Below are 11,642 nucleotides of genomic sequence, written 5' to 3'. Positions count from 1 at the left end.
CGTGGAGCCGACACGGTTCTCGCCGGTCGAAGATCCCTGAAACGCGAGAACTCCTAGTCGTTTCATGACACAATTAGCCGGCGACATTTTCACTGAAAACTTTCTGCGCCGTTCCTTTTGTTCCTTCTTGATTTCTTGATCTTGGAAATAGTTTAATGGAGGGCACTCTCAGACACGGGTGTGTGGTGAATCTCGATATCCGAGATGAAACGACGACACACCTTTTGCGTGGTGCCGAGAGAAAGAGCTGCTTTGACATGATGTGAGGGCAAGCCTGGAGATGATTCTCATCTCAGCCATGGCTTCCTCCAAATTCGAAGTAGCTATATGTCATGCATACGTCTCCTTTTCTTCTTTCTTTTGGTACATTCGCTGTGTGAATACACTTCTTGATCATATTTCGCACAAACCCATTTCTTTTTTCGCCTGATCTTTTCATCTTCGTTTTGGAACTGAAATTGCGTTTCGTACTATCTGATTTTTGATTAAGACGAATGGATTTGTACTTGGTTTCCTCGACTGACCTTTCAAAATTCACAGCTTTGATGCTACTCTCTTTTTGTCAATGTTCTTTTCTTGCCTCACGTAGGCGCCCAATCTTGCGTGCGTCAAATGTGAGTTGGGAATCGTAAGAGCACGAACACATGAAAGAACTTAGCATCAACAGACAAGGAACCCATTAAAATGATGTGGGCTGGAAGAATTTTTCACAAGCTTAACGGAAAGAAGATACCCAAGTTGGCTAAAGGATGTTTTTCATCACAGGGTCTATCTGGACATAAAAGTCATTTTCGTATTGACACCTTCGTTTTTCGCCTTGAATGTCTCGCTGGCTTTTCATGAAAATTACGGATCAAATCTGTCGATAACGTCAAAAACATTTGTTGCTGTATTTTCTCGCCTTCAGAAATTAGGGACTTTTTTCGTATAAGAAATAGCTGCCCTTCTCAAATATCAACTGATCACGGTTTTCTGTAACCAAACCAACATATGACCTGAACCCATGAAGCTCGGCCCAATCTCTCTCCCTCTCCTTCCAATTGCCTTATCCACTTTCAACAATACCCCTCTTTTTCTCTCTATGTTTCCATTTGAACAGCTGCACGCATTTGCCTTTTCTGGATCGAATCTTGTTGCTTTAACGTTGGAAACTGACTAAGTCTGTATCCTCGCTCTATCCCTAGTGCAACAGAGTTTTGAAGGAACTTTCAGCCGTCGGCAAACTGAGTAGCTTTAAGCACTGTGCATGAGATTCTCGATTTGAATCCTGGACAATTTGTCATGAACATTGAAAGACCAAATTGCAAATAGATGAATTGCAAGAAGAGATCTTACTTCTTACTTCAAGTCAATGAAGAAAAACACGTAAGAGTCCTTGCGGCGCAACATCGCTCTAGGGCCGTGGACGAATTGATTAGACATGGATGATACTTGTCGAGCAAAGTTAGATCTAGAAATACTTCTCCATCCCTTTAGAATGAATACGTAAGATGTAGGATTAAATATCAGCTATTCAAGACAGGAAGTTTTGCGAGCATTATAAAGATTTGGGGTCAAAAGAAGTGGCAAGCTAAGCGAAATGCAGAGAGAGTGGGTTCAAGGTACACGCAATCAATTTCTATTCTGTGCTTATTATTGAAGCACATAAAACCTCTAAAGCTGTTGATGCCTAAATTTGATTAAAGCTATATAAACCTAATACACAATGGTCATACAAATAAAGTGACAATATATATGTATATATTGGATTTTAATGCGGGTTGCATCTGGAAATGAATTGTCTGGTACTACACCATGCTTTTGAAGGTGGGCTAGTTTTCCTTTGGAAAACAAAAGTCACTATGAAGATCATTTTCATTTTCTCCTTCTCTTTAGCAAATCAACTTTGATACCGAAGTGAATCATACATAAGAATAGAACATTTTTACTTTCTACCAGCTATACGAAAGTTATGCCCCAATTTAACATGCCCCAATTTAACTTGTAAAGGGATGGACAATTCAAGTTACATTCCACATCATATACATTCTCAAAAGCTAAGGAAAAAAAACATTAAACGAAAATGCCTTTCAAATTTACATTTTTTATTTTTTTGTTTTGGGTGTTCAAAGTACTGCAACAGAAAATCAAATGTAAGTTTAGGGCATATAGGGGAAGAACAAAAGCTGAAGCAAATGACAGCGAGCGAAAGCAATATTATGCTCTTACGCAACCTTTGACTTGCGCTATAGGCTGTATCTTAGCCCGGACAATGACTACTCGAGCAGCTTAAGGTCTAGAGTGGTCAAATAATCAAAACCACGTAACCCGAGGCACCCAATAACAGAGACATGACATTTATTTGATATATCAGGCAACTTTTGCACTGATTTACAAAAGTAGACTCTCAAAGACCGTAGTGAAGCTGGTTGGAAGTCAATCTCAGTTAGTTGGGGGCAGTACTCCACGCTTAGCACACGAAGCTCCTTCAAGCTTGATAGATTAAGCCTCACAAGCGACTCACACTTGCGCACTTGCAAATGCTGGAGATTCTCTAGCTGTCCAAGCACATTATCAAACTCAATCTCTCTTAATAGGCAACCAAAGAGCTTTAATTCAGACAAATTTCCCAAGTTGGAGAACAATGGCCACTCTATTGGTGTCTTGACATCTTCTAGACTCAAGTCTTCTAAACTGGATGGAAGTCATGTCAGAGACCATGGGTTTGGACAAGTTATTTCAAGTGACCGGAGTTGAGAAAGGGAACTCAAGTCAGTCGGAGGCAAGTTGCAATCGGAAAGAACTAGTCTCAACTTTTGCAATTTATGGAGCCTTCCAAGCCACCCTAGCTTTGGATTTGAAACCCGTCCTTGTGTAGTTTTGAAGAACTTAAAGTCAAAAGTGTAGTCACTTATGTCCAGATGATGTAAAATAGTAAGGTTTGAAAGGTTGGGTATTGTCTCCAACGATGAAGAGGATAACTCTAGCTCTGTTAAACTTGTTGGGAGATTTGGTAGCGATTGAAGCCCATTACAATTCAATAAAACAAGTTTCCGGAGATTAGAGAGCTGATTGATTGTTATTGGCACTCTACTAACCTTGCTCCGAGACAAGTCTAGAATCTTCAATCTGGATAGTTCCACAATTTCACTTGGAATTTCACCCTCGAGATTCTCACAAGCTCTAGCAATCAACTCCTCAAGATTCTTCAAAGTCCGTATGTTCTTTGATAGCTTTCTTATCCTAGTCCCACTCAAATACAAGAACTTCAATTGTCTAAGATTGCCGATAGAATCAGGTAACTCTGTAATAAGTGTTTGAGATAGATCCATTTTCAGCAGTGATTCTAGTCTTCCAATGGAATCTGGTAAGTCACATATCCAAGTGCAAGATAAGTCCAAACAAAGGAGTGATCTTAACTCTCCAATGGAATCCGGAAGCTTACTAAGATTGGTGCAACTATGTAGAGATAGATACTTTAAATCAAGCAGCTCCCCAATTGAGTGTGGAAGTTCTTTAACATCATCTTGATTTACCAACTTAAGCATCGACAAAGATTTCAGACCGCCAATTGAGTTTGGTATTAGAGGAACAGCAAAATCATCCAAACCAGCAAAACCACACTCCGCACTATGTCACACGAACCTCTTTACTGATTTCCATGTACTTGAGGCGCCCCGATTGATCGATAGAACTATCGATTTCTTCCAACATGCTACAATCTTTGAGGACCAATCTTTTCAATTTCATGCACTTGGAGAAGTTAGGTGTCCTTTTTAAGCAATTGCAGCTTGTCAGATAAATGACTTTTAGGTTATCATTCACCTGCAAAACAACCAATAAGTGAGGAAAATAATGGCATTGGTGAAGGTCAACGTGACAAATGCATACACTCATAAAGGAAAAAAGGAATGCATTTTATGAAAATGTACCATGCACGGTCCCCATCCATTCCAATTTTCAGTAATATTGCTCTCTGAAATCTTGAGAACGGCCAAGTTCCTTAGACATAAACCGTTGGCTTGTAGGTTTGAGGGCAATGATGCCAAGAGAGCCATGTTAAATTTGAGAGAAGATTTTCAAAGTCCCCTATAAAGTTTCCTCCATCTAATTCAAGGAACCTTAAACTAGGCAGCCTTGAGAGTTCGCCACTTGAAAAATTGTGCACATTTGCAAGTTCTGTGAGCTTAAGTGCTACAATGTTGTTTGTTCCCTGATAACTCAAGGCAATAAATAGCAATATGAGTGAACGATTTAGTGTAAATATTAAATATCAAAATAGGGAGCATATGTCTTGATTCCACCAATAGTAAGCACAAGTCAATTGACAAAAAAAGGGCATATAGATCTTAGCCTATCTAAAATAGGGCGGATACCATGAATTGTTATCTCTCCAACTTACATGGGAGCTGTAATGGCAATAATTATCTATTTTGGAAATTCATTCATTTCTCTCAAATTATGCAAAATCATTAATATCCTGTGTATACAAATGAAGCAAATATTTTGGGTGAAACTGAACTCTAAAACTAGCAATTGCATGTTCAATTTTTTATAACTTTTAGTAAGACATACCGGATTATTTTGAATGACATCTAAGGCAACCTTCGAACACCACAACCTGCTGCGCTTTCCAGAAACTAGAAGGCATTCTTGTCGGACTATCTCTCTTCCAAGATCTCTGAGTTGGTCGTGCATCCATAGTCTATCATCCTCGATGAGTTTTATCAAAGATGAATGAATAAGGACATGAAGTCCAGTTTTTGGAAAAAAATCACAAGCTTTCCACATGTAATATGCAGGGATTCTTTCTTCACCAATGCAATGACATGCGATATCAAGAAAAATTTGTTGTTGCTCGTACTCTAATTCTTCGTAACTTATCAACAACTTTTTTGGACATCCTGGTTGGGCACTTTCTTCAACTTCTTCAATGTGTCTTTCCATGTTATCTTGCTTTTTGAATGGAGTAATGAACCTATTATCTCAAGTGCCAAAGGTAGTCCTCCAGTAATTCTGACCATTTCACTTGAAATACTACTGTAATCATGGGGAGGTGAGTCTCTTTCAAAGGAGTGCAAGCTGAAAAGTTGAAGAGCATGATCAAACTGCATTTCCTTCATCTCATAAAAAAAGAAGTCTTGGTGATGCATCGGGACAGTATTGTCATCTAAGAGATTGGTTTCGAGAGCCAAAAAATAGGTGTTCCTAGTTGTGATAATAATTCGGCTTCCTGAACCAAACCAACTAGACTTACCAGCTAATTTCATGAGCTGATCTCTCTTGTCCATATCATCAAGAACAATGATGACTTTCTTGTCACAGAGTTTTCCTTTAATCATGGCCATCCCATCATTAGCATCATCAACTTTAAGATGTTTAATATCAAGAATGTCATATAATAATTTCTTTTGTAGACCAACAATATTTTCTGCACGGATATCTGAAAGAAAGCTAGAATGATGAAATTGAGAAGAGATACGCTTGAGGATTGCCTTAGCAAGAGTTGTTTTCCCGATGCCACCCATACCATGAATCACAACAAATCGAACACCGGAAGTGCCTAGGCCTAACAAGTCCATGACGACTTCCATTTGATCGTGAGTTCCCACCAAGCCATCATGCCAATTTCTCTGTGTAGACGTCAGCTTATTGAAAACTTCTTCCACAACAAGTGCTATAAGTTTACTTTGGCTGCCATTTACATAATGTAACTGTATGAATTTGAGAAACCACAAACAAAGTATGTCGCACAGAAGCATAAATGCATAATACTAGAAAGTTAAATTGCTAAAATCAAGCATGACGTATCGGTTTATTTCATACCGGTCCATCCCAAGCCGGGATGATTAATCTTACTTAAAATAATGATTGGAGATTGAGGTGGAACGGGCAATTTTGAAGAGTTTTTAATTGGTCAAATCAACATAATTCTAACAGGTGATGCGGTCAGGCAAACTAGAGTGCTAGCCTACGAGCCCGAACCAGCCCAATAGTTTTGGTTTGCTAAGCGATGGCAAAGGGTGAAAATGGTTTGTGCCAAGACGTTGATACTATCGATGGGGAGTTTTGACTGTCCAGGTCCTCGATCAAATGGGACAGATCTACTTGAATGATTCAAGGGTAGGATTCTTCCCCAAATGATTACTCTAAGAATCATACGTCAATTTGAAAGTGCAATAAATGGATTAATTAAGAGTTCTAAAAAATTATATGTCGTCATGATGAAGTACTTTCAAAATCGAACATGATCATTTGCACAATTTATCTATTTTGATTATATTGAGTTTCCATGATTAGAAAATAGAGATCTAATTTTAGAAATGAAAGTATAAAAGTCGCAAGTAATTACCCGTGATCTTTTAAGTTCCATCCTTGATTCCGGCGACCTCTCTTAGGGCCTCCTCCCACTGTTTCACCACATTTGCACTAGACTCTCTCTCATGTTTTTGTAAGGCCATACTGTACGATCCAGTTTTAAGCTTAACATCGGATGCATCCACCTCGTAGAAGATGGGTAGGATTGCTTTCTCGTCTCTCTTCCTACGCTCCACCATGTAGGCAAGTTCGCGTAGGCACCATTTACTCGAAGCATAGTCTCTAGAGAAGATGGGTATGTAGATTTTCGAATGGGAGATTGCTCTTAGAAGCTCACCTCCAATCTCTTTGCCGACACGGAGCTCTTCATCATCTTTAAATACATGTATCCCAGCCTGGATCATGGCTGCATAGAGAGAGTCGGTGATGGTTAAGCGAGTGTCGGGTCCTCTGAAACTCAAGAACACTTCATAGTCCCTCCTAGACAACGATGATGATTCACCATCGAGGGAGAGAGACTTTCCTCCAAAGTGTTCCATTTCCTGCAATCTTTGGCTATGGAAGTGGTATCAAACTTTTTTGCTTGTTCAAATTTGCGACTTTCGAGTTACCTCATGCCTGTTGACAATTTATAAGAGAAACGGTCTGACTGACTTTTTTGTCCCAAAACAAGAACCGTTGAGTGATTCAGGCAGCTCCCATCCGCTGGATGGGTCCTCATTCGATCCAACGGCCCTCTTTGGTTGAACAGGCTCGCTGAGAGCGACAGGAGATGCAAATAATGATAACTCCGCACGCGTCCATGACGTTCTTCATTTGGTGTTGAACCTGCCTCCGTTTCCATAGAAAGCCATCGTTTTCGCTGTGTTTTCTAGGAAGGTACCTGAGATGATTTGTGGTAAAACGGAAGCAATTCGGTCTTTGTTTCACGCAAAGAGAAAAGGTCTTCAAATATATTAGAACTTGTCAAGCGAAAGCACTTCCTCTGACTTGGAAAAACAACACCTACCCAAGCCAAAGCATCGAAAGAAGTAGCGCTTTTTCACAATCCTCCAAGGTTTGTTCCAGTGCAGCCATTTTTGGAGCAGTGTACAAAACTAATGCTCTGTGACAAATATTTTCTCGGGAAAATCGAGTGCCGGAATCCGGAGGGTTTGACCCCGGCTATCAAAATTGGAGGTCAGCGACGTGGATGTATTAGGACCTTTTGATGAGTTTTGGTTAAAAAAAAAAATGTTGCCTATTTCCGGTTTTGGGGGAAAAATTGAAAAAAGGAAAGGGAGAGGGGAAAAAGGTTTGGGTTTGTTGGGTCTGGTAAATGGCGTATCTTCTTATTTAGAAAAAATCACAACCCCGACCATTCTTTTTTATTCTGAGGGCCCCCCATTTAAGCATTTTGCCTATTTCCGGTCCGGAGGATTAATTTGGGGTTTTCTTTTCATTTTTTTCATTTTTTTCTTTTCAAATTTTTTTTTTTTCTTTTCTTTTTCTTTTCTTTTTCTCATGGAAAGGGAGAGGGGAAAAAGGTATAGGTTTGCTGGGTCTGGCAAATGGCGTATCTTCTTATTGAGAGTATGTCTAGCATTGGTCGGGTAAGCCATGTGCGGTGATTTTGTAGGGGCGGGCGAGGCCCGCTGGCCACCACGGCGGGCCGGGCGAGCCTCGCCCGGCCACCGGTAGGTGGGCGAGCCTCGCCCGGCCATCGGTGGGGGGCAGGCGTCGCGAGGCTCGCCCGCCCAGCCGCCCGATCCCGGCGAGGCTCGACCTCGCCCAGATCTGGCGAGGCCGAGCCTCGCCGGTGGCGAGCGGGCCTCGCTCGGCCCCCGGCGAGGCCTCGCCCCGGCCCGCGAGGCCGCTGGCCACCGGCGAGGCTCGGCCTCGCCCGTCTGGGAGGCCGAGCCTCGCCGGTGGTCAAGCCTTCGAGCGAGCTCGCCGGTGGGTGGGCTTGCCTCCGGCTAGCTCGCTGACCTCGCCCGGTCCGCGAGCCTCCGCGAGCTCAGCCGCCGGGCCGTGATGGCGGCGGCCGGAGGTGGCGGCGGCCGCGGCGGCGGCCTGGAGGTGGCGGACGGTGGCGGGCGGTGGCGTGCGATGGTGGATGGCGGTCGCGAGATGGCCGAAGGAAGAAGAAAATTTATTGATTTTGATTCTCAAATTCGTTCCCGAACAAGAATCAACTTTTTTTCTTGATTCTATTCCCAATCCGAAAATTTATTACCAAACGCGATTCTAGGCGAACGATTCCGGGAACAAAGAATCGGAATTTGGCACTTGTTAGGATGGTTACCAAACAGGCCCCTAGCATTGGTCGGGTAAATCCATGTGCAGTGATTTTGGCACGGTGGCCACGCTTACTTTAAGCGAATGTTTTCCTTTTAAATTATGATACTTAAGTGAGTATTTTTCTAAATTTAATACGATGATGTAATTGATAAAAAAATATGAAATTATCGTATTCTTATGACCACCTCACAAAATTCACTTTTTTTGTGTTTATATATATAATGGTGAAAGCCACAAAAAAAAAAAAATTGTAAATAGAACTCATTGTGATCCATTTGTCCATTTTTTTTTTTAACCATAACACCAAAACAACATCATTTTTATTTCCCTTGAGCAACAAAATGTAGCATAGCTTTACATTCTTTTTTATGTCATAAGAAAAAAATTATGGTAAATAAATCACGATGAGCATAGTAAAAATATAGGGTACGTCACCGTGAATATAATTTGGGCTTTTTTGGGCCTTTTCTCCCTTTTTGTCACTAAAACGTGAATTTCACTTTTGGGCCCATAAGAGAAAGGCTCATTCCTCTTGGGCCTACGAAGGACGAGCCCATCCCGTCTTCTCGTTCGGGCCCATCTCATTCTCCACGCCCCAAACTCAGGCATCGTCGATTTTTTATTTTTATTTTTGAACGATCGTCGATTCTCGACCCATATAAATACAAACATGGACGATAGGGTTTTCTTTTTCTTCCTGCTTTGGTCCTTACCTCTCATCGCTGGAACCGTCGACGACAGCGGCGCTTCGCGTTGAGCTCGAGGTTTCGGAGATCACGAACTGCGCGCGATCGTTGTGGTTTGCTCCGCTTCTGTTCTTCTTGGGTTTTTGTTCTTTTTTGAATTGAATGTGGATGCGGATTGAGTTCTTGAATCGGAGATGTCGGGGGTGGTGTGGCTCCAAGAATCGAGTCAACAGTCGGCGCCGATCGATGGCGACCGGTCTGCCGCGTGGAGCCGACACGGTTCTCGCCGGTCGAAGATCCCTGAAACTCGAGATCTCCTAGTCGTTTCATGACACAATTAGCCGGCGACATTTTCGCTGAAAACTTTCTGCGCCGTTCCTTTGCGTTCCTTCTTGATTTCTTGATCCTGGAAATGGGATAATGGAGGGCACTCTCAGACACGGGTGTGTGGTGAATCTCGATATCCGAGATGAAACGACGACACACCTTTTGCGTGGTGCCGAGAGAAAGAGCTGCTTTGACATGATGGGAGGGCAAGCCTCGAGATGATTCTCATCTCAGCCATGGCTTCCTCCAAATTCGAAGTAGCTATATTGTCGTGCATACTTCTCTTTTTCTTCTTTCTTTTAGTACATTCGCTGTGTGAATACACTTCTTGATCATCATTTTCTGCACAAACGCACTTCTTTCTTCGCCTGATCTTTTCATCTTCGTTTTGGAATTGAAATTGTGTTTCCCACTATCTGATCTTTGTTCAGGATGAATGGATTTGTACTTGGTTTTCTTGAATGACCTTTCAAAATTCACCGCTTCGATGTTCTTTCTTTTTGTCAAGTTCTTCTTTCTTCGCCTAATTTTATAATCTTCGTTTTGGAACTGAAATTGTGTTCGGCACTATCTGATCTTTGTTCAAGATGAATGGATTTGTACTTGGTGTTCTTGAATAACCATCCAAAATTCACAGCTTTGATGTTTTCTCGTTTTCTGAAGTTCTTTTCTTGCCACACGGAAGCGCCCAAGCTTGCGTGCATCAAATGGGAGCTGGGAATAGTAAGAGCACGAACACATGAAAGAACTCAACATCAACAGATAAGACCCATTAAAATGATGTGGGCTGGGACTTCTCAAGCTTAATGGAAAGCAGATACCCAAGTTGGCTTAACGCCTTGTAAATGAAACGTAGCAGGGACGACACCCTACAAATTGTCCATCCGATTCTGAACACGGTGACCTAATACTGGATGAATAGCTAATGGCTTGACATTTTCTTGGTATTTTTTAATGAAGGGGCATTTGGTGGAAGTAATAATAGTTGGATGCTCATTTTGGTGTATATTTTATAAAGCAACTTCGAAGTGAAAAGAAAAAGAATATTTTATAAAGTAACTTCGAAGTGAAAAGAAAAAGAAAAGAAATGATAGAGAGGGTGAGCATGTGCAGAGGCAGGGATTATAGATGGTGACCAAAGGCAAGCGTCGGCCTAGGTTGTGTGAACTTGGGCGAGACGATCCTAGAGTTGCGCCACCTCAGCAAGGTGAAGAGACTTAACAGGTGATTTGCAACATTGATTATAAGGTTTTTTGATTTGGAGATTTGCAACTTTGGAACTTCATCAACAGGACCATCTTTAACTGTTTGCAACCTAGTCGACGATTCCTGAGGTCGCATGACCGTAGTTGAAAGGCCAGATCTAGGTCGCTTGACCCTCAACCTTAACCTTGACCCACAACAGCTCTGGCAGAAAGGCCGATCTAGGTCGCTTGACCCTCAATCTTAACCTTGACTCACAACAAATCTGGCGAGTGGCTCAATGACATGCGCAACCCTTGATCTCGGCCTTGATGACGAGGAGCTCGACCTGGACCCTCAATGACGAACCAACAAGTAAAGGAAGAAGATGAATAGTATTTTCTTAAGGCAAAAGTGGAACCCATAATTATTAAAGAGGGTAATATTGAAAATAGTAAGTTATTAAATCCTCTGATAGCATTTTAAAAATACTGAAAGTCCAAAATAAATCTTTATCTGTCTTAAACTTTCAGCTTTCCCACAATTTTTCCAATGTTGGCATTTGGCCATTGAAGTTCAAAAACACTTACCAAATGCCCCATGGGGACCAAAGTATAACAACTACCATCCTATCATTCACCAACGGCTGATTCGGATGTTCCTTGCAAGATTGTCCACCCTCTCTTAAGATATCCAATGATTTATCCCTTCATCATGCGTAGCAGATGTGGCAATCTACATCCTCTTGAAACCGTATGATAAGGGTCAATTATTGATTGAGAATAATAAGAAACGGGATGAATGATTAAGGAAACTGGAAATAATGAGGAAAATCAGGGCTTTCCTTAAGTTGAAGCCAACAACTCTTTC

At 41.7% G+C, this 11,642-nt stretch overlaps 1 long non-coding RNA gene across 1 annotated transcript; it reads right to left on the bottom strand.

Moving 5' to 3' along the window:
* Positions 1-2,320: 2,320 nt before the first annotated feature.
* Positions 2,321-6,873, bottom strand: LOC104436287. Its single transcript, XR_005549254.1, has 3 exons — positions 6,332-6,873; positions 3,912-5,673; positions 2,321-3,804 (listed from the first exon to the last, which is right to left on the bottom strand). It is a non-coding gene; the product is annotated as an uncharacterized LOC104436287 (long non-coding RNA).
* Between the last annotated feature and the right edge of the window lie 4,769 nt (positions 6,874-11,642).

Source organism: Eucalyptus grandis, chromosome 3 (assembly GCF_016545825.1).
Source record: "Eucalyptus grandis isolate ANBG69807.140 chromosome 3, ASM1654582v1, whole genome shotgun sequence".
Lineage (NCBI taxonomy): Eukaryota > Viridiplantae > Streptophyta > Magnoliopsida > Myrtales > Myrtaceae > Eucalyptus > Eucalyptus grandis.
Note: the sequence above shows the minus strand (reverse complement) of the source record. Positions and strands in the feature narration are given on the sequence as shown.